Genomic DNA, 21,135 nt, shown 5'->3' on the forward strand with positions numbered 1-21,135 from the left:
ATTCCATCAGAAAGAACGTCAGCGGTAAGTCATTATAACTGTGCTGTGATCTGTTATATGTTCTGTAGGGCTGGAATCTACCACTGACCATATGGCGGTAATATCAGTCTTGGTCTTTATATAAAGACTAGGTGAAGAGCCCGGCGTTGCCTGGGCATAGTAAATATCTGTGGTTAGTTATAGCACCTCACTTCTCTTATATTCCCATCACGCCTCTCATTTTCCCCCTCACACCTCTCGTTTTCCCCCTCACTCCTCTTATTTTCCTCCTCACTCCTCTCATTCCCCCCCTCACTCCTCTCATTCCCCCCTAACACTTGCCATTTCGACCTCACATCTGTCATTTTCAGATCACTCCACTATTTTCCCTCACTCCTCTCATTTTGCACTCACACCTTTTCATTTTCACCTCACACCCCTCATTTTCACCTCACAACTCTCATTTTCCCCTCAGTATATACATGTTTGTCATCTCCCTTATATATAGTATACACCTGTATGTCATCTCCTGTATATAGTATATACCTGTATGTCATCTCCCCTGTAAATAGTATATACCTGCTGTATGTCATCTCCTCCTGTATATTGTATATACCTATGTGTCATCTCCTGTATATAGTATATACCTGTATGTCATCTCTTCTGTATATACTATATACCTGTATGTCATCTCCTCCTATATATACTATATACCTGCATGTGATCTACTGTATATAGTATATACCTGTATGTCATCTCCTGTACATAGTATATACGTGTGTCATCTCCTCCTGTATATAGTATATACCTGTGTGTCATCTGCTCCTGTATATACTATATATCTGTGTGTCATCTCCTCCTGTATATAGTATATATGTGTGTCATCTCCCCTGTATATAGTATATACCTGTGTGTCATCTCCTCCTGTATATAGTATATACCTGTGTGTCATCTCCTCCTGTATATAGTATGTGTGTGTCATCTCCCCTGTATATAGTATATACCTGTATGTCATCTCCCCTGTAAATAGTATATACCTGCTGTATGTCATCTCCTCCTGTATATTGTATATACCTATGTGTCATCTCCTCCTGTATATAGTATATACCTGTATGTCATCTCTTCTGTATATACTATATACCTGTATGTCATCTCCTCCCATATATACTATATACCTGCATGTCATCTACTGTATATAGTATATACCTGTATGTCATCTCCTGTATATAGTATATACGTGTGTCATCTCCACCTGTATATAGTATATACCTGTGTGTCATCTGCTCATGTATATAGTATATACCTGTGTGTCATCTCCTGTATATAGTATATACATGTGTGTCATCTGCTCCTGCATATAGTATATATCTGTGTGTCATCTCCTCCTGTATATAGTATATATGTGTGTCATCTCCCCTGTATATAGTATATACCTGTGACTCATGTCCTCCTGTATATAGTATATACCTGTGTGTCATCTCCTCCTGTATATAGTATATACCATATGTCATCCCCTCCTGTATATAGTATATACCTGTGTGTCATCTCCCCTGTATATAGTATATATGTGTGTGTCATCTCCCCTGTATAATATAGTATATACCAGTGTGTCATCTCCTCCTGTATATAGTATATACCTGTGTGTCATCTCCCCTGTATATAGTATATACCTGTGTGTCATCTCCTCCTGTATATAGTATATACCGTATGTCATCTCCTCCTGTATATAGTATATACCTGTGTGTCATCTCCCTGTATATAGTATATATGTGTGTGTCATCTCCCCTGTATAATATAGTATATACCAGTGTGTCATCTCCTCCTGTATATAGTATATACCTGTGTGTCATCTCCCCTGTATATAGTATATACCTGTGTGTCATCTCCTCCTGTATATAGTATATACCGTATGTCATCTCCTCCTGTATATAGTATATACCTGTGTGTCATCTCCCCTGTACATAGTATATATCTGTATGTCATCTCCCCCTGTATTAGACCTCGTTCACACTTTATTTGCTCAGTATTTTTACCTCAGTATTTGTAAGCTAAATTGGCAGCTTGATAAATTCCCAGCCAACAGGAAGCCCTCCCCCGTGGCAGTATATATTAGCTCACACATACACATAATAGACAGGTCATGTGACTGACAGCTGCCATATTTCCTATATGGTACAGTTGTTGCTCTTGTAGTTTGCTTATTAATCATATTTTTATTTTTGAAGCATAATACCAGACTTGTGTGTGTTTTAGGGCGAGTTTCATGTGTCAAGTTGTGTGTGTTGAGTTGCATGTGGCGACATGCATGTAGCGACTTTTGTGAGATGAGTTTTGTGTGGCGACATGCGTGTAGCAACTTTTTGTGTGTCGAGTTGCATGTGACAGGTTAGTGTAGCAAGTTGTGTGCAGCAAGTTTTGCGCATGGCGAGTTTTGCGCATGGCGAGTTTTATGTGTGGTGCGTTTTGAGTATGTGCAAGTTTTGTGTGAGGCAACTTTTGCATGTGTTGCAACTTTTGTGCATGTGGCAATTTTTCCGTGTTTGCAAGTTTTGCGTGTGGCGAGTTTTCCATGAGGTGAGTTTTGCACGTGTGGCGAGATTTGCGTGAGCCTAGTTTTGCATGTGGCGAGTTTTGCAAGTGGCGAGTTTTGGGTGGCGACTTTTGTGTTTCGACTTTTATGTGGCGAGATTGGTGTATGTGTGGTGAAATGTGTGCTAAGGGTGATATATGTGTTCAAGCACGTGGTAGTGTGTGGTGCATTTTGTGTGTGTTCATATCCCCGTGTGTGGTGAGTATCCCATGTCGGGGCCCCACCTTAGCAACTGTACGGTATATACTCTTTGGCTCCATCGCTCTCACTCTTTAAGTCCCCCTTGTTCACATCTGGCAGCTGTCAATTCGCCTCCAACACTTTTCCTTTCACTTTTTCCCCATTATGTAGATAGGGGCAAAATTGTTTGGTGAATTGGAAAGCGCGGGGTTAAAATTTCGCCTCACAACATAGCCTATGACGCTCTCAGGGTCCAGACGTGCGACTGTGCAAAATTTTGTGGCTGTAGCTGCGACGGTGCAGATGCCAATCCCGGACATACACACACACATACACATACACATTCAGCTTTATATATATACTAGCTGAAGAGCCCGGCGTTGCCTGGGCATAGTAAATATCTATGGTTAGTTATAGCACCTCACTTCTCTTATTTTCCCATCACGCCTCTCATTTTCCCCCTCACATCTTTCATTTTCCCCCTCACATCTCTCATTTTCTCCCTCACACCTCTCATTTTCCCCCTCACTCCTCTTATTTTCCCCCTCACTCCTCTCATTCCCCCCTAACACTTGTCATTTCGACCTCACATCTGTCATTTTCCGATCACTCCACTATTTTCCCTCACTCCCCTCATTTTGCACTCACACCTTTTCATTTTCACCTCACACCTCTCATTTTCACCTCAGTATATACATGTTTGTCATCTCCCTTATATATAGTATACACCTGTATGTCATCTCCTGTATATAGTATATACCTGTATGTCATCTCCCCTGTATATAGTATATACCTGCTGTGTGTCATCTCCCCTGTATATAGTATATACCTGTATGTCATCTCCTCCTATATATAGTATATACCTGTATGTAATCTCCTCTTGTATATAGTATATACCTGTGTGTCATCTCACCTATATATAGTATATATCTGTGTGTCATATTCTCCTGTATATAGTATATACCTGTATGTCATCTCCTCCTATACATAGCATATACCTGTATGTCATCTCCTCCTGTATATACTATATACCTGTAGGTAATCTGCTCCTGTATATAGTATATACCTGTGTGTCATCTCCTCCTGTATATAGTATATACCTGTATGTCATCTCCTCCTGTATGTAGTATGTACCTGTATGTCATCTCTTCCTCTATATAGTATATACCTGTGTGTCATCTCTCCTGTATATAGTATATATCTGTGTGTCATCTCCTCCTGTATATAGTATATACCTGTGTGTCATCTCCCCTGTAAATAGTATATACCTGTGTGTCATCTCCTCCTGTATATAGTATATATCTGTATGTCATCTCCTCCTGTATTAGACCTCGTTCACATGTTATTTGGTCAGTATTTTTACCTCAGTATCTGTAAGCTAAATTGGCAGCCTGATAAATCCCCAGCCAGCAGTAAGCCCACCCCCTGGCAGTATATATTAGCTCACACATACACATAATAGACTGGTCATGTGACTGACAGCTGCCGGATTCCTATATGGTACATTTGTTGCTCTTGTAGTTTGTCTGCTTATTAATCAGGTTTTTATTTTTGAAGGATAATACCAGACTTGTGTGTGTTTTAGGGCAAGTTTCGTGTGTCAAGTTGTGTGTGTTGAGTTGCGTGTGGCGACATGCATGTAGCGACTTTTGTGAGATGAGTTTTGTGTGGCGACATGCGTGTAGCAACTTTTTGTGTGTCGAGTTGCATGTGACAGGTTAGTGTAGCAAGTTGTGTGCAGCAAGTTTTGCGCATGGCGAGTTTTGCGCGTGGCGAGTTTTATGTGTGGTGCCTTTTGAGTATGTGCAAGTTTTGTGTGAGACAACTTTTGCATGTGTTGCAACTTTTGTGCATGTGGCAATTTTTCCACGTGTGCAAATTTTGCGTGTGGCGAGTTTTCCATGAGGTGAGTTTTGCACGTGTGGCGAGTTTTGCATGTGGAGAGTTTTGCGCGTGGCGAGTTTTGAGCGGCGACTTTTGTGTTTCGACTTTTATGTGGCGAGGTTGGTGTATGTGTGGTGAAATGTGCGCTGAGGGTGGTATATGTGTTCGAGCACGTGGTAGTGTGTGGCGCATTTTGTGTGTGTGTTCATATCACCATGGTGGTGTGGTGATTATCCCATGTCGGGGCCCCACCTTAGCAACTGTACAGTATATACTCTTTGGTGCCATCGCTCTCATTCTTTAAGTCCCCCTTGTTCACATCTGGCAGCTGTTAATTTGCCTCCAACACTTTTCCTTTCATTTTTTCCCCATTATGTAGATAGGGGCAAAATTGTTTGGTGAATTGGAAAGCGTGGGGTTAAAATTTCACCTCACAACATAGCCTATGACGCTCTCGGGGTCCAGACGTGTGACTGTGCAAAATATTGTGGCTGTAGCTGCGACGGTTCAGATGCCAATCCCGGACATACACACATACACACATTCAGCTTTATATATTAGATTATATATGTATATAAAATCGAATAAGGAAATCTAACAAAATATCTCGCGTATCGGCTCTGCATATTCTCATAAAGGCTTCCCATAAGTCAATACCCACATTATCTCTACAGCACTTGAAAGCCAAGTACTACTTTTTGTAATAATCCCCAAACCATAAATTCCCCTTGATGCTCCATTAATAATGATCGAAGTAACCATAATAGGCTGTCATAAGGAATTTCAGTAATATATGACAAACAATTACTCATGGTTTTTGTCCTCCATTAACATATTGAGTCAGAGTTATTGTTGGCTCGTATTTCTGAAACATGTACATCTTTTCATGATTAACCCCATTGTAATCATATTAAGTGTCAGGTTTATAAACTGGGACAAATGCTTCATTTTCTGTTTAGATTTTATTTTAAAGCTGAAGCCTGTCAACCTGTCCGAATGGGTTGTTAGGAGCTGACAGATTGAAAGTCTCTCGGTGGATGAAATTGCATCTAATTAGAGAAGTTAAGCGGTGACAAATACATTTAAATTGTCAAGGAGTAGTGTTTTTCTTTTTTGCGTATGCAGCAAGATGCTTGTCAAGAATTTGTATTTTCAAGAGAAGGTTTGTTTAGTTCTGAAGTGGAAAACTGTGGGCCTTTACCGGAATTGAGAGTTAAACAAAAACATTTTCCGTATAATTTAAAAAAAAAAAAAAATCACGTATAAATTTTAATCTTGAGCCGTTTTATAGAGTAGAGATACTAAAAGGGAACCTGTCATATTGAAAATTCAAACTAATCTGGGGAGATTATGTTACAGAGCAGAAGGAGCTGAGCAGATTGATAAATAGTCTTGTGGTAAAAGAGTCAGCGGAACAAGTAATATACGCATTTAAAAAATTGATCATTCTAAGCTTTAGAGTCCAGTGGGTGGACTTTTTCTTGATAGGACCACCCACTGGACTCCCAGAATGAGCAATGAATTATATAGATACATTTCTAGCTCTACTGGATCTTTTCCCACTAAACAATATATCAATCTGCTCAGCTTCTCCTGCTCTGTAATTTGATAACTTTAACTTTTTTTTCAATCTGACATGTTTAATTAAAAAATAAGCGCTGATAAATTTAGTTGTGCAAATGCTATGGTTTTACCCCATATTTTACCCACCTACTTTAAAATCCACAGTATAAATTGACATCCAATGCAATTTGCAGCATAGGTCAATATACACTGCAGATTATCTTTGCACTGTGTGAATGAGATTATATGAAATCTCATCCACAAAACTACTACACTTTTTTCAAGAAATAGAACCACACCACTTGTCTGCAGTGTGCAAATACCCTTAAAATGAATTGGGCTGAGCTGCAATATCACACACTAAGGCCAGTTCACACCACCATATTTTCCTGACGAGTGCAATCCGACAAGACATCTGACCGAGCCTATCCTAGGAAAAAATAACTGCGTGTCTGAGTTTGATCTTATATTCGGACCACACTAGGCCATGCACGTCAATGAGTACATGAAAGTCATTGGACTGCACTCGGATGACATCTGAGTGCAGTCCGATTTCAGTGCACTGACAATGGAGAAGATGCAGAAATTTTGTTCTCCATCTTCTCCTCAGAGTGTACTATGGTTTTCTCATCTGAGAGAATTAGATCACAGTTCGCTCCCAGTGTTATTTGCATACCTGGACCAATTCTGTCGGATGAGAGAATCTACGGCTGTGTGACTGTAGCCTAAAAATAAGTCTAGTGTTGATGTTAGAAAAAAAAGGTGCCATGTTTTTGGAATTCTGGAAATCTCATGTGAGAAACCTTTTTTTGCCATGGCAAAAATGTACATTCCTGTAACCCTCCTCTAAGAGCGGATCCTAGAGGATTTATCCACACTAGAGGTTTGCACGGACTTACACTGAAATCAATGACCACCCTTTCTTTTGAATGATCATTTCCTTTACATTTTAGTAGCTGATCAATCAAGGGAGATCCTAAGAATTAGCCTATTTTTGAGGAACCATCATTGAAGGCATGGTAGTCCAAACAAGACAGTCTAATTATTTAGAATCTCAGACTCTTTTTTAACATTTTGCTTCTTTTGAAATACACTTTGTTATTCGCCTCTCCTGGAGAGCAAGTACAGCTATTTGCTTAATTCCCTTTTTCTCTGCTCTCAACTTTAGTCATGGCTTTGCTGGATCCATCTATTGTCCTCTTCTTCTCCACAGTTGGAGGTATGGGTTGATGGGGCAACCAACACCTGCCAATGATACCGCTAACAATACCTGGGGAAGCATGCCTGACATAGAATCAGAAGTCTATGCATTGCCTGCAGATTATGGTTCAAACATTTAGTTAGTTCCTTTGGGTTGTGATCTTGACTCCTGATTTTGGCCTGGCATTGTTTTTAGATATATCACTTCTGCTTTGCCCTTGGTGTGTCTCACCAACTACCTGTTGTTCTTACTCTCAAGCCCATCATACTTTTTAGTCATTAAATGGCTGTTGGCTGAACAATGTTTCAACTGATTGCTTGGCCTTCAGTCATCTCTGTATCTTCCATAAATAATAGACCTTGATCCTCCGAGTGCTCCTATATTCTTAATGTCCAGGAGAACAAAATGATCGTCAGTCCAAAATCAGACATGTTAGATCCTTAACTCCACCCAACAGTCAACTGTTGGCTGTACTCGTCGACATCGGTGGGTTGGGTTGACATCAGTCTGATATGTCTGGGGGCCCTTACTCCTTAGCCTTCGGCAATCTCCGGAGTGCATTTCTGTCTCATCCTCTGGTTTGTCGCCTTCTAAAACTCTCCTTGTGGTGACCTTGGACTCACTACGTCATCAGCACTACTCCCACCAACCACTGATTATTTGGGGGTCTATTTGGGAACCCTGACTTGGAAGGTTTATAGCTTCTAACCAGCTTTAAGATTGAAGAATGGGGAAGTTCCCTAGACTTTATATCCAGGACTAACCTGCACCAGCCAATTGTAGCTCAGATGCTCCCCATCTCCAGGAGAAACATAACACAAATAGTAAGTTAGGAACTAGAGAATTCATAAGTCTGAGACTGAATCTTTCCTCTCTTTCACACTCTCTATACTTTTTTTCTGTCCTTGATATTGATTTCCATTCATGTGTGTAGGAAAAATAACTTTTTTATGTGAACATATGAATTATCGTTATGAAAGCCAATAGATACAGTCCATTAAGAATCACACTGGAGCTTAGTGGTTAATGGACGTTCATTAAGATACAGTTGACAAGGAATATTTTAATATCTATCTATTCCTTATTCAGCGCATGACTCCAGCTATCACAGAGATTTATCACAGATGCTAATAAAATATATTGTACTCGTTAATTACTTAATAACGGTTATAGGCAGCACAAACTGGAAGTGACAGCACATAATTTGACCATAGTATTTCTTGCATGGTGGCGATCCTGATTGGGTTGTTTTTCCCTTATAAATTTATGTACGATATTATATTGCTGGAGCCAATTTTTTTCCCCAGTTCTAAATAGGAAATTCATTTTTACTGGTAAATGTGAATGTCTTTACCTGACAAGTTAAAGGGAACCTGTCAGAATCCCCAGCCTGGACTGCCACGAGTAGCACTCAGAGCCATATTCCTGCATTTTAAACATGCGTGTGATGTTCCAAGCACTTCAATATTACTGTTCATGATTTTCTAATTAGCCCAGACTAGTCCAGCGGGGCATCTATTTCCTCAGACTAGTCTAACCTCAGATGCTGTAATCATGCCCCCTCGATATAACTAACTTTTCTCTTACTGTCCCCATTACAGCTTTGAATTCAGTTTTCTACACTGAAGCTATGGTAGGTGACAGTGAAGAAGATGTCAATCATGCCTAGGGAACGTGGTTATGAGCCCAAACTAATTGGCGGGTATAGACACCCTGTTTCACTAGTTTTGGCTAATTAGAATATTACGATTGGTAATATAATAATTGTTTTCCCTATCTTATCAGCAGAGTTTTGGAAGATCACACACTTAATTATGATAGAGGAAGATGGACCTTAATGATACTCATTGTAGTTTAGTGTCTTGGAAGAAAATTGCATATTCCCTTTAAAAGGTCACTGTACTTTCAGACAAATAGATCTCATTTGATAGACAATGTGGTAACTAGACAATCTGCAAATCCCTTTATTAAAATATTATGTTGTCTTATTCTCTTAAAAATTTCACTAATGTGTTATATACTTCTGTGCAACTTACAATTCACTGCCTACTGTCAAGTGCAATCAATCTCGAGCAGTGTGGGGGCAGGGCTTTGTATTTTTATAGGAAGTGGGGGCAGGGTTTGCTTTCTACAGGAAGCGGATGTGGAATTTTTCTTCAGGAAGTGGATGTAGGTCTTTGTGTCTCTACAGGAAGTTAGAGTGGTTCTTTGCCTCTATATGAAGTGGGAGTGGATCCTTTTATCTATATAGGAAGTGGCTGAGTGTCTTTGTCTCTCTGCAGGAAGTGAGAGTAGGTCTTTGTCTCTCTGCAGGAAGTGAGAGTAGGTCTTTGTCTCTCTGCAGGAAGTGAGAGTAGGTCTTTGTCTCTACAGTAAGTGGGGATAGATATATATCTTACTGCAGGAAGGGTTGTCGGGTCTTTGTCTCACTACAGGAAGTGGAAGTAGGTCTTTACCTCTCTGTTAACAGAAAAACTCAAAAAAACACATACCACAAGATACAGCCTTCCCAAAACCCTGTCTGATGACAAATGCACATCTAGCAGGATGCAGCAGGCCTCCACTGATAAAGTCAAGGGGTGCAAACTACTGATAAAAACAGCCATCCCCACACCAGCCAGACATTGGAGGGGTTGGCTGCCTAGTAGAAAAAAATGCACATTGATATAGCTTGCATAGGACGCCAGTCACACAAGTAAGTGTGATGCAGAGTGTCTGGTTTGCAGCCTATTAATGAAGCCCTTGTATTAACAGGCAGGCTGCCCAGCACTATAGTATGCAGCACACAGGGATAGATGCCCCAATAAACCAAGCCAACAAAAAGAGGCCTGGCCACATCCTGCAAAAAAAAAAAGATATGTTAACAAGTGCAAAAAATTAATGCATATGATAAATACATTAAATGAAGTAATGGTTAATATTTTGGCCAAAATAGATAAGCTCGCAACCCACGTCACGTGTCCTCATTACTTGCGAATCCTACCACTAATATAAAAAACAGCTAACATAGAAAAAACTCAGAAAAACACATACCATAAGATACGGCCTTGCCAAAACCCTGTTTGATGACAAATGCACACCTAGCAGGATGCAGCAGGCCTCCACTGACAAAGTCAAAGGGCAGCACACTTTGTCTCTCTGCAGCAAGTGAAAGTGGGTCTTTGTCTCCTTACAGGAACTGGGAGTAGGTCTTTGTATCTCTACAGGAAGTTAGAGTAGGTCTTTGTCTCTATATAAGAAGTGGGAGAGTGTCTTATTCTAACTGCAGGAAGTGAGAGTGGGTCTTTCTCTCTCTGAATGAAGTGAGAGTGGTCCTTTGTCTCTCTGCAGGAAGTGAGTGTGAGTTTTTGTCTTTCTGCAGGAAGTGAGAGTGGGTCTTTGTCTCTACAATAAGTGGAGATAGATATTTATCTTACTGGGAAGTGTTGTCAGGTCTTTGTCTCTCTACAGGAAGTAGGAGTGGGCCTTTGTCTCACTTCAGGAAGTGGGAGTGGGCCTTTGTCTCTCTGCAGCAAGTGGGAGTGGGTGAGTGGGTCTTTGTCTCTCTACAGGAAGTAGGAGTGGGCCTTTGTCTCACTTCAGGAAGTGGGAGTGGGTCTTTGTCTCTTTACAGGAACTGGGAATGGGTCTTTGTTTCTGCAGAAAGTGAGAGTGGGTCTTTGTCTCTACAGTAAGTGGGGATGGATGTTTATCTTTCTGCAGGAAGTGTTGATGGGTTTTTGTCTCTCTACAGGAAGTGAGAGTGGGTCCTTGTATCTATATAGGAAGTGGGAGAGTGTCTTTGTTTCACTGCAGGAAGTGAGAGTGGGTCTACAGTAAGTGGGAGTGGGTCTTTTTCTCTACAGGAAGTGGCCTTTGTCTGTCTGCAGGAAGTGGGAGTGTGTTTTTGTCTCTCTGCAGGAAGTAGGAGTGGGCCTTTGTCTCTCTGCAGGATGTGGGAGTGGGTCTTTGTCTTTCTACAAGAACTGGGAATGGGTCTTTGTCTCTTTGCCGAGAGAGTGGGTCTTTGTCTCTGTTAGCACCTTGCCGGCTTCCAGGCATGTCAGTTCACTCACCCACACTGCAGTTTGTTCCTCTTCCTCTCATGCTCCACATGCTCCCAGCGGCACTTCCAGCCGGGTCCTCTGGCTACGTTCTAAGGGCTTAGGCATGTGCTCCTGCCCTCTTAAAGGGCCAGCATGTGCACTGGTTATTTCCTCCCCAGCCAATGGTTTTGAGGCATTATGCATATATTGCATCTTCTCCACTGATTAGGTGATTGAGCAACATTCCTGTTTCAATCTATGTTGTGTAGGGTCACATACCAGTGCAAATCCTGCCTGCTGTACTCCTAATACAAATCCTACCTGCTGTTCTCCAAGTACAATTCCAGCCTGCCGTACTCCAAGTACAAATCCCACTTGCTGCACTCAGAAGCAAATCCTGCTTGCTGCACTCAGAAGCTAATCCTGCTAGCTGCACTCAGAAGCTAATCCTGTTAGCTGCACTCAGATGCAAAACTCTGTCTCTGATACAAGCTCTGCCTGCTGCTCCATTCAGCCTGTCCTCTGGGTCCAGCTGCTGCATGACCATTGATCTGTCCTGGAGTGGCACCAGTGTTCATCAGGTGCCAAGTCTAACCACCATCAGAGGCGCTAATGAATAGTCAGGTGATCGCTTAGTCTTGCCCCTCCAGGCTCTATGTGGCCCGTGGCACAGTGGTTCCACAAACCACGATTGTGACAGTCTCTACAGTAAGGGGGGATGGATGTGTATCTTTCTGCAGGAAGTGTTGTCACATTTTTGATTCTCTACAGCAAGTAGGGGTGGGTCTTTGTCTTTGCAGGAAGTGGGAGTGGGTATTTGTATCTCTACGGGAAATAGGAGTGTGTCTTTGTTTATATGTAGGAAGTGGGAGTGGATCCTTTTCTGTCTACAGGAGGTTAGAATGGTTCTTTGTCTCTACAACAAGTGAGAGTAGGTCTTTGTCTCTACAGGAAGTGGGAGTGGGTCTTTGTCTCTCTGCACAAAGTGGGAGTGGGTCTTTGTATCTCTACAGAAAATTGGGGCGTGTCTTTGTTTCTCTGCAGGAAGTGGGAGTGGGTCTTTGTCTCTACAGGAAGTAGGAGTGGGCCTTTGTCTCTCTGCAGGAAGTGGGAGTGGGTCTTTGTTTCTCTACAGGAACTGGGAATGGGTCCTTGTCTCTCTGCAGAAAGTGAGAGTGGGTCTTTGTCTCTACAGTAAGTGGAGAAGTATGTTTATCTTTCCGCAGGAAGTGTCAGGTTTTTGCCTCTTTACAGGAAGTGAGAGTGGGTCTTTGTCTCTCCATATGAAGTGGGAGTGGGTCCTTGTATCTATATAGGAAGTGGGAGAGTGTCTTTGTCTCACTGCAGGAAGAGTGGGTCTTGTCTCTTTGCAGGAAGTAAGAGTGGGTCTTTGTTTCTCTGCAGGAAGTGTTGTCGGGCCTTTGTCTCACTGCAGGAGATGGGAGTGTGCCTTTGTCTCTCTACCAGAAGTAGGAGTGGGTCTTTGTCTCTCTACAGGAAGTAGGAGTGGGCCTTTGTCTCTCTGCAGGAAGTGGGAGTGAGCTTTTCTCTCTCTGCAGGAAGTCGGAGTGAGTCTTTGTCTCTCTACAGAAAATGGGAAGGGGTCTTTGTCTCTTCGCAGAAAGTGAAAGTGCGTCTTTTTTCTACAGTAAGTGGGGATGGATGTTTATCTTTCTGCAGGAAATGTCGTTTTTTTTTCTCTCTACGGGAAGTCAGAGTGGGTTTTTGTCTCTATATGAAGTGGGAGTGGGTCCTTGTATCTATATAGGAAGTGGGAGAATGTCTTTGTTTCTTCTATAAAGGAAGTGCTGTCAGGCCTTTGTCTCTCTGCAGGAAGTGAGAGTGGGGTTTTGTCTCTCTGTAGGACTCAGGTCCCTTCATCAGGCATAGACTAATAGAAATTCTGAAGAATCACATATTTATGCACAACACATAAATAATGCCATAGACAAGACGGGTGATGTGAGGACTCTCAATTCAAATATTTTTCTATCCACTGACTAACACAGTACCAAGATATATATATATATATATATATATATATATATATATATATATATATATATATATATATATATATATATATATTTATATATCTTTCCTGTAGACTTTATAGATTAAGTTATAGAGTTTTTAAATGAATATGATACAGATTATAATAAGCAATCTCTGATTTGGACAATCCCTTTTTAACAGAAGGTTCCTTTAACAATAGGCTGATCAATTGAAATCTGTATTAAACCCTGTTCAAAAATCTACATAAAAAAGTTCCATCTTGCTTACATCAAGCTTCCTATTCATTAGAAAGAGAATAAGCGCCACTAGTGCACAACTTGTGTTTTTAAGCTTATTTTTCAATGTGTGTAAAAAAAAAAAAGTCTCAGGGCAATTCTTTGGAGTGGGTATTTCCAAAAAACACTTGCTACACCTCATATTATAATCATAGATGTATAAAAAAAAATACTACAAAACAGTGTAAAAAAGGATGTTCCTAAAGAACTGCATGAAAACTAGGTCTTTTAGAGGTGCATCTTTGAGCCACAAAATGAGCATGTGTAAACCCACAGTCAAAAATGAAAATATAATCCACAGTCCTCTTATCTGCAGGGACACGTTCTGGCACACACGGCTTACCATGTAGCAGAATAAAATAAACTGTTAGTGATGCAAATATTTCGGCCCCTTGCAGACAGTAAATAATTTGTGGAAACCGCAGCTGACATTTTTTAATCAGAATAATCCTTATGGGAACGAGAGTGATTAAATGGAAGAGATCACATAAAAAGTCAGAAAAATACCACAGGTGAGCTGGGCCCTTTCATCGCATTCCAGCATTATCTTAATGGTAATTTTAGCTGGCGGTTTAATTAGTTCCAAGTCCTCCTTTTCATAAACTTTCCCCTTTTGTTTTTTTCTAACATAGATAAGAAACATATTGGTAATATGATGCAGGATTTTTCATGCTGTGAAAATATAGTAAAGATGATTATGTAAAAAAAAAAAATCAACTATAAGAGACCAAAGAAACTGCATAATAAAATCCAAGTTGTCACAAATGTATGGCCCCCAGTGTTGACCAATGCCCAATTGGCCCTTTTAAAGTGAAACTATCACCAGATTTTACAATACAAACTTTAAAACAGATCTCTCAGACTAGATGGTGCTGGTATACTTATTTTGAAAATCCATGCTAGAATGGCTGCATAAGCCTGATATTGAATTGATTCTTTTAGGAGTTCAGTTAGAAAGTGACAGAGCTCATGTGTCCGAGTGTATTTAGTCTGCACCCATCAAGCCTGAAAAACAGCTGCAGCTTGTACTGAGCAGTTTGAGATTTTAGCAGCAGAAAGGCAGAATGACTCTGAGTAGACAAGGAGGATAGGCCGGAAGATATTCTGCAGCAAGGAGGAGGATCACTGAGAATCACTCAAGGTCAACTGTGGATAAGAGCTTGTTTTTGTGTGGGACGAGTATTAGTTTTCAATGACATAACTCATTTTACCATTCTGTGTACTGGAAAACTTGGAAAAAAAACCCACAAATCCACAATAGTATTTTGGGGTTTGTTATACGTGTATTTTTTAAAAAAAATTATTTCTTTGTTTGAAAGGGTGAAAAAGGGGTTGATTTAAAAAAAATCTATGTTTTATTTTTTATTGTTTTATTTTGAATGGTGCGAATGGGGGTGATTTGAAGTTTTATATATTTTTTTATATTTTTAAAAACATTTTTTTTACTTTTTAACTTTTTACTTGCTTCAATAGTCTCCATGGAATACTAGAAGCTGCGATCATCCGATCACTAGTGCTACATAGAGCAGGGCTCATTTAATATAAGCGTCGACCAATGAGTGGCGCTCATAGGAATCTGGCAATGACAAACACAGGGGTCTCCTGCAGATCCCGGGTTGTCATGTCAACCCATCGGCGACCTGCAGTCATGTGACACGGGCGCCAATGGGCATGTTTAGTGACGCGCTTTCTGCGCATGCATGTTAAATGCCATTGTCAGAGATTGACAGAGGAATTTATCATGTTAACAGCCACGGGTGGATCGCGATTCCACCTGCAGCTGTTAGGGGCACATGACAGCTGATCAGATCACCTGTCATGTGCAGGAAAAGGTGCAGGCTCATTACCAAACAGGGAAAGGCGTCCAATGTCGGATCTATCCGTCATTGGATGTAAGGGGTTAATGGTTTCTGGAAAAATTGAAAATTTGTAAAATTCGACCACATATTATATGTACCCAATAGAATGGCAGTGTGACAACCTTCTTAATATTAAAGAATACCCCTCACTTGGCCCCAATAAAATAATTAAGCCTATACTCACCTCCAGTACCAGCGTAGTTCCCACAGTGTCAGCACTCGCTCTTCCAGGGGCACTCCCGCAATTGTTATGACACTTAGTCCCCGGTAGCCAATCACGCTGGCGTCACTGTCTCCACCTTCAGAAAAATCAAACATGAAGACTTGGAAGTCCGGGATCAGCTGCAGCCCGAACGTCCTCTTCATGAACGACATGTCCGAAGGTGGGGACAGTGACGCCAGCGCTAATTGGGTGCCAGAGTCACATGACACAACAACCGCACCAGAGACCCGGGGAGAACGAGTGCCAACACTGCACTAACTACATGAATACAGGAGGTGAGTATACGCTTTATTATTTTATTGGGGCCAAACCTTTTGCTTAAGAAGGGATTGTCCTAGTAGCGGACAACCACTTTAAAGTAACAATAATTTGTTTACTGTGAAGTTGTATATAGACATTCACTGAAGTTCTAAAGGTGACTGGAGTATAAGCCATGATGTAACAGCAGAATAGTGACGGCAGCTCTGGAGGTGACTGGAGGATAAGATATGATGTAACAGCAGAATAGTGAATGCAGCTCTGAAGGTGACTGGAGTATAAGACATAATGTAACAGCAGAATAGTGAATGCAACTCTGAAGGTGACTGGAGGATAAGATATGATGTAACAGCAGAATAGTGAGTGCAGCTCTGAAGGTGACTGGAGTCGGAGGTGTAGCTAGAGTTTTGGTTCAGAGGGTGGCAAAACTTCTGAGTGGGCCCCTAACCAGGTAATCTTGATTACAACTGGTTGATGCACCTAGTGAAGGAGAACCTCAGCAGATGACTGCAATGTTACTGAAGATAATCTCTATACAAAGACCAAAATGGATATTACCGCCATATGGTCAGTGGTAGATACCAGTCCTACAGAACATGTAAGAGATTACGGTACAGTTATACCGTAGATGGTGACTTACCGCTGATGGAATCGTTCATTTTTTCCGTTTTCCATCTGGCCCAGACCAACACAACTTCTCCCAGCCAGGACTCGTCTGCAGAGAATACAACAAAGACACATTTCACTTCTCATATTCCAGCCCCATCACCATCTATTTCCAACCTGCACAAACTCCTCATCCTACAGATACCCCAATACTGAGCCGCTGCTGCCGTATGTGTCCCTATTACTTCCCCTGATACCCCAATACTGAGCCGCTGCTGCCGTATGTAACCCTATTACTGCCCCTGATACCCCAATACTGAGCCGCTGCTGCCATATGTGTCCCTATTACTGCACCTGATACCCCAATACTGAGCCGCTGCTGCCGTATGTAACCCTATTACTGCCCCTGATACCCCAATACTGAGCCGCTGCTGCCATATGTGTCCCTATTACTGCACCTGATACCCCAATACTGAGCCGCTGCTGCCGTATGTGTCCCTATTACTGTCCCTGATACCCCAATACTGAGCCGCTGCTGCCGTATGTGTTCCTATTACTGCCCCTGATACCCCAATACTGAGCCGCTGCTGCCATATGTGTCCCTATTACTGCCCCTGATACCGCAATACTGAGCCGCTGCTGCCATATGTGTCCCTATTACTGCAACTGATACCCCAATATTGAGCCGCTGCTGCCATATATGTCCCTATTACTGCACCTGGTACCCCAAAACTGAGCTGCTGCTGCCGTATGTGTCCCTATTACTGCACCTGGTTCCCCAATACTGAGCCGCTGCTGCCATATGTGTCCCTATTACTGCCCCTGATACCCCAATACTGAGCCGCTGCTGCCGTATGTGTCCCTATTACTGTCCCTGATACCCCAATACTAAGCCGCTGCTGGTGTATGTGTCCCTATTACTGCCCCTGATACCCCAATACTGAGCCGCTGCTGCCGTATGTCCCTATTACTGCCCCTGATACCCCAATACTGAGCCGCTGCTGCCATATGTGTCCCTATTACTGCCACTGATACCCCAATACTGAGCCGCTGCTGCCATATGTGTCCCTATTACTGCAACTGATACCCCAATATTGAGCCGCTGCTGCCGTATATGTCCCTATTACTGCACCTGGTACCCCAAAACTGAGCTGCTGCTGCCATATGTGTCCCTATTATTGCACCTGGTACCCCAATACTGAGCCGCTGCTGCCGTATGTGTCCCTATTACTGCCCCTGATACCCCAATACTGAGCCGCTGCTGCCGTATGTGTCCGTATTACTGCACCTGATACCCTAATACTGAGCTGCTGCCGAATGTGACCCTATTACTGCCCCTGATACCCCAATACTGAGCCGCTGCTGCCGTACGTGTCCCTATTACTGCACCTGATACCCCAATACTGAGCCGCTGCTGCCGTATGTGTCCCTATTACTGCCCCTGATACCCCAATACTGAGCCGCTGCTGCCGTATGTGTCCCTATTACTGCACCTGATACCCCAATACTGAGCCGCTGCTGCCGTATGTGTCCCTATTACTGCCCCTGATACCCCAATACTGAGCCGCTGCTGCCGTATGTGTCCCTATTACTGCACCTGATACCCCAATACTGAGCAGCTGGTGCCGTTTGTGTCCCTATCACTGCCACTGATACCCCAATACTGAGCTGCTGCCGTATGTGTCCCTATTACTGCCCCTGATACGCCAATACTGAGCTATTGCTGCTGTATGTGTCCCTATTACTGCAACTGATACCCCAATGCTGCGCCGCTGCTGCTGTATGTGTCCCTATTACTGCACCTGATACCCCAATACTGAGCCGCTGCTGCCGTATGTGTCCCTATTACTGCACCTGATACCCCAATACTGAGCCTCTCCTGCCGTATGTGTCCCTATTACTGCACCTGATACCCCAATACTGATTCGCTGCTGGTGTATGTGTCCCTATTACTGCCCCTGATACCCCAATACTGATTCGCTGCTGCCGTATGTGTCCTTATTACTGCTCCTGATATCCCAATACTGAGACGCTGCTGCCGTATGTTTCCCTATTGCTGCCACTGATACCCCAATGCTGAGCCGCTGCTGCCGTATGTGTCCCTATTACTGCACCTGATACCCCAATACTGAGCCGCTGCTACCATATGTGTCCCTACTACTGCACCTGATACCCCAATACTGAGCCACTGCTGCCGTATGTGTCCCTATTACTGCTCCTGATACTCCAATACTGAGCCGCTGCTGCCGTATGTGTCCCTATTACTGCCCCTGATACCCCAATACTGAGCCGCTGCTGCACCCATAGCTCCCAACTGTCCCTCATTGTGCGGGACTGTCCCGGTTTTGAGCCTTTGCCCTGCTGTCCAGCACGGGACGCTCTGATTCCCGCAGACAGCAGGACCAACACGCCCCCTTGTGTTAAGCCATGCCCCGGGCCCTTACCCTTCCGTATGCTGCCTGCTTTCTGTGCACAGGACCTGTGATGAGGTCACAGGAGGGGAGGAGTCAGGGGTCACATGGTCCGGACCTCCGTGGATTGCAGGACTTGCCACATGGTGCTGCAGGATGAGGTAAGTAATGCTTTGTGTGGTGTCAGGAGGTGTACAGTGTGGATGTAGCAGAGCCATGTGTGTACGAGGTGTATGGAGCGGAGCCATGTGTGTATGAGGTGTATGGAGCAGAGCCGTGTGTGTGCGAGGTGTATGGAGCGGAGCTGTGTGTGTACGAGGTGTATGGAGCGGAGCTGTGTGTGTACGAGGTGTATGGAGCGGAGCCGTGTGTGTACGAGGTGTATGGAGCGGAGCTGTGTGTGTGCGAGGTGTATGGAGCGGAGCCGTGTGTGTATAAGGTGTATGGAGCGGAGCCGTGTGTGTATGAGGTGTATGGAGCGGAGCAGTGTGTGTATGAGGTGTATGGAGCGGAGCCGTGTGTGTACGAGGTGTACGGAGCTGAGCCGTGTGTGTATGAGGTGTATGGAGCGGAATCGTGTGTGTATGAGGTGTATGGAGCTAAATGTGTACGAGGTGTATGGAGCGGAGCTGAATGTGTACAAGGTGTACAGAGCAGAGCCGTGTGTATATGAGGTGTATGGAGCGGAGCCGTGTGTGTACGAGGTGTATGGAGCGGAGCCGTGTGTGTATGAGGTGTATGGAGCGGAGTCATGTGTGTATGAGGTGTATGGAGCTAAATGTGTACGAGGTGTATGGAGCGGAGCTGAATGTGTACGAGGTGTACGGAGTGGAGCTGAATGTGTACGAGGTGTACGGAGCAGAGCCGTGTGTGTACGAGTTGTATGGAGCGGAGCTGAATGTGTACGAGGTGTATGGAATGGAGCTGAATGTGTACGTGTTGTACGGAGCGGAGCCATGTGTGTATGAGGTGTACGGAGCAGAGCCATGTGTGTATGAGGTGTACAGAGCAGAGCCGTATGTGTATGATGTGTATGGAGCGGAGCTGAATGTGTACGAGGTGTATGGAGCAGAGCCGTGTGTGTATGAGGTGTATGGAGCGGAGCTGTGTGTGTATGAGGTGTACGGAGTGGAGCTAAATGTGTACAAGGTGTACGAGGTGTACGGAGCGGAGCCGCGTGTGTACAAGGTGTATGGAGCGGAGCGCGTGTGTACGGAGCGGAGCCGTGTGTGCAAAGTGTACGGAGTGCAGCCATGTGTGTAGGAGTAGCTATGTGTGGCCATTACACTGTGTTCCAAATTATTATGCAAATAATATTTCCTCATATTTTCTCTAAATTACATATCTGGATTGCAGTCATTGTTATTTTCCAGTCATCTACTATTCTAGTATAATTGCAATGTTTTGGAAAAAACTGCCTATGAAAACAGTATCTTTTTAAAAAAAATAAACACTCAAAATGCATGTTCCAAATTATTATGCACAGCAGAGTTTTCAACCTTTTTTTTTTATTTTGAACAAAAAAATGGTCAATTGTGAAGTTATAAGCATTATCAGCTTATTACAAAATGAAATCAAACAGTTTTCAAGTGAAAACTTTATTCTAGGTGATGTTACTTTTGCACATAGGACCCCTTGTTCGAAAGAAGCTTCTGAACTCTCTTGTCCATTGAATTTGTCAGTTTTTGGATGGTTTCTGCTTCAATTGTTTTGCATGTGGACAGAATACCCTCCCAGAGCTGTTGCTTAGATGTGAACTGCCTCCCGCCATCATAGACACTCCTTTTGATGATGCTCCAGAGGTTCTCAATGGGGTTGAGGTCAGGGGAAGATGGTGGCCACACCATAAGTTTGTCCTCTTTTATGCCCATAGCAGCCAGAGATGCACATGTGTTTTTTGCAGCATGAGACGGTGCATTATCATGCATGAAAATGATCTTGCTGCGGAAAGCACGGTTCTTCCTCTTGAACCATGGCAGGAAGTGTTGTTTTAGAAACTCCACATAGATTATGGAGTTCATCTTTACCCCTTCAGGGATCATAAAGGGGCCGACAATCTCTCTCC

General features: G+C 43.1%; 1 long non-coding RNA gene across 1 annotated transcript in view; it reads right to left on the reverse strand.

The window, feature by feature from the left end:
• LOC143818062 (uncharacterized) overlaps positions 1 to 21,135 on the reverse strand; it is an 82,378-nt gene that overhangs the window by 22,797 nt on the left and 38,446 nt on the right. The window contains exon 2 of the long non-coding RNA XR_013224306.1: positions 16,694 to 16,768. This is a non-coding gene — a long non-coding RNA (uncharacterized LOC143818062). The remainder of the gene's footprint in view (positions 1 to 16,693; positions 16,769 to 21,135) is intronic.

This window comes from Ranitomeya variabilis, chromosome 1, assembly GCF_051348905.1.
Source record: "Ranitomeya variabilis isolate aRanVar5 chromosome 1, aRanVar5.hap1, whole genome shotgun sequence".
Taxonomy (NCBI): Eukaryota; Metazoa; Chordata; class Amphibia; order Anura; family Dendrobatidae; genus Ranitomeya; species Ranitomeya variabilis.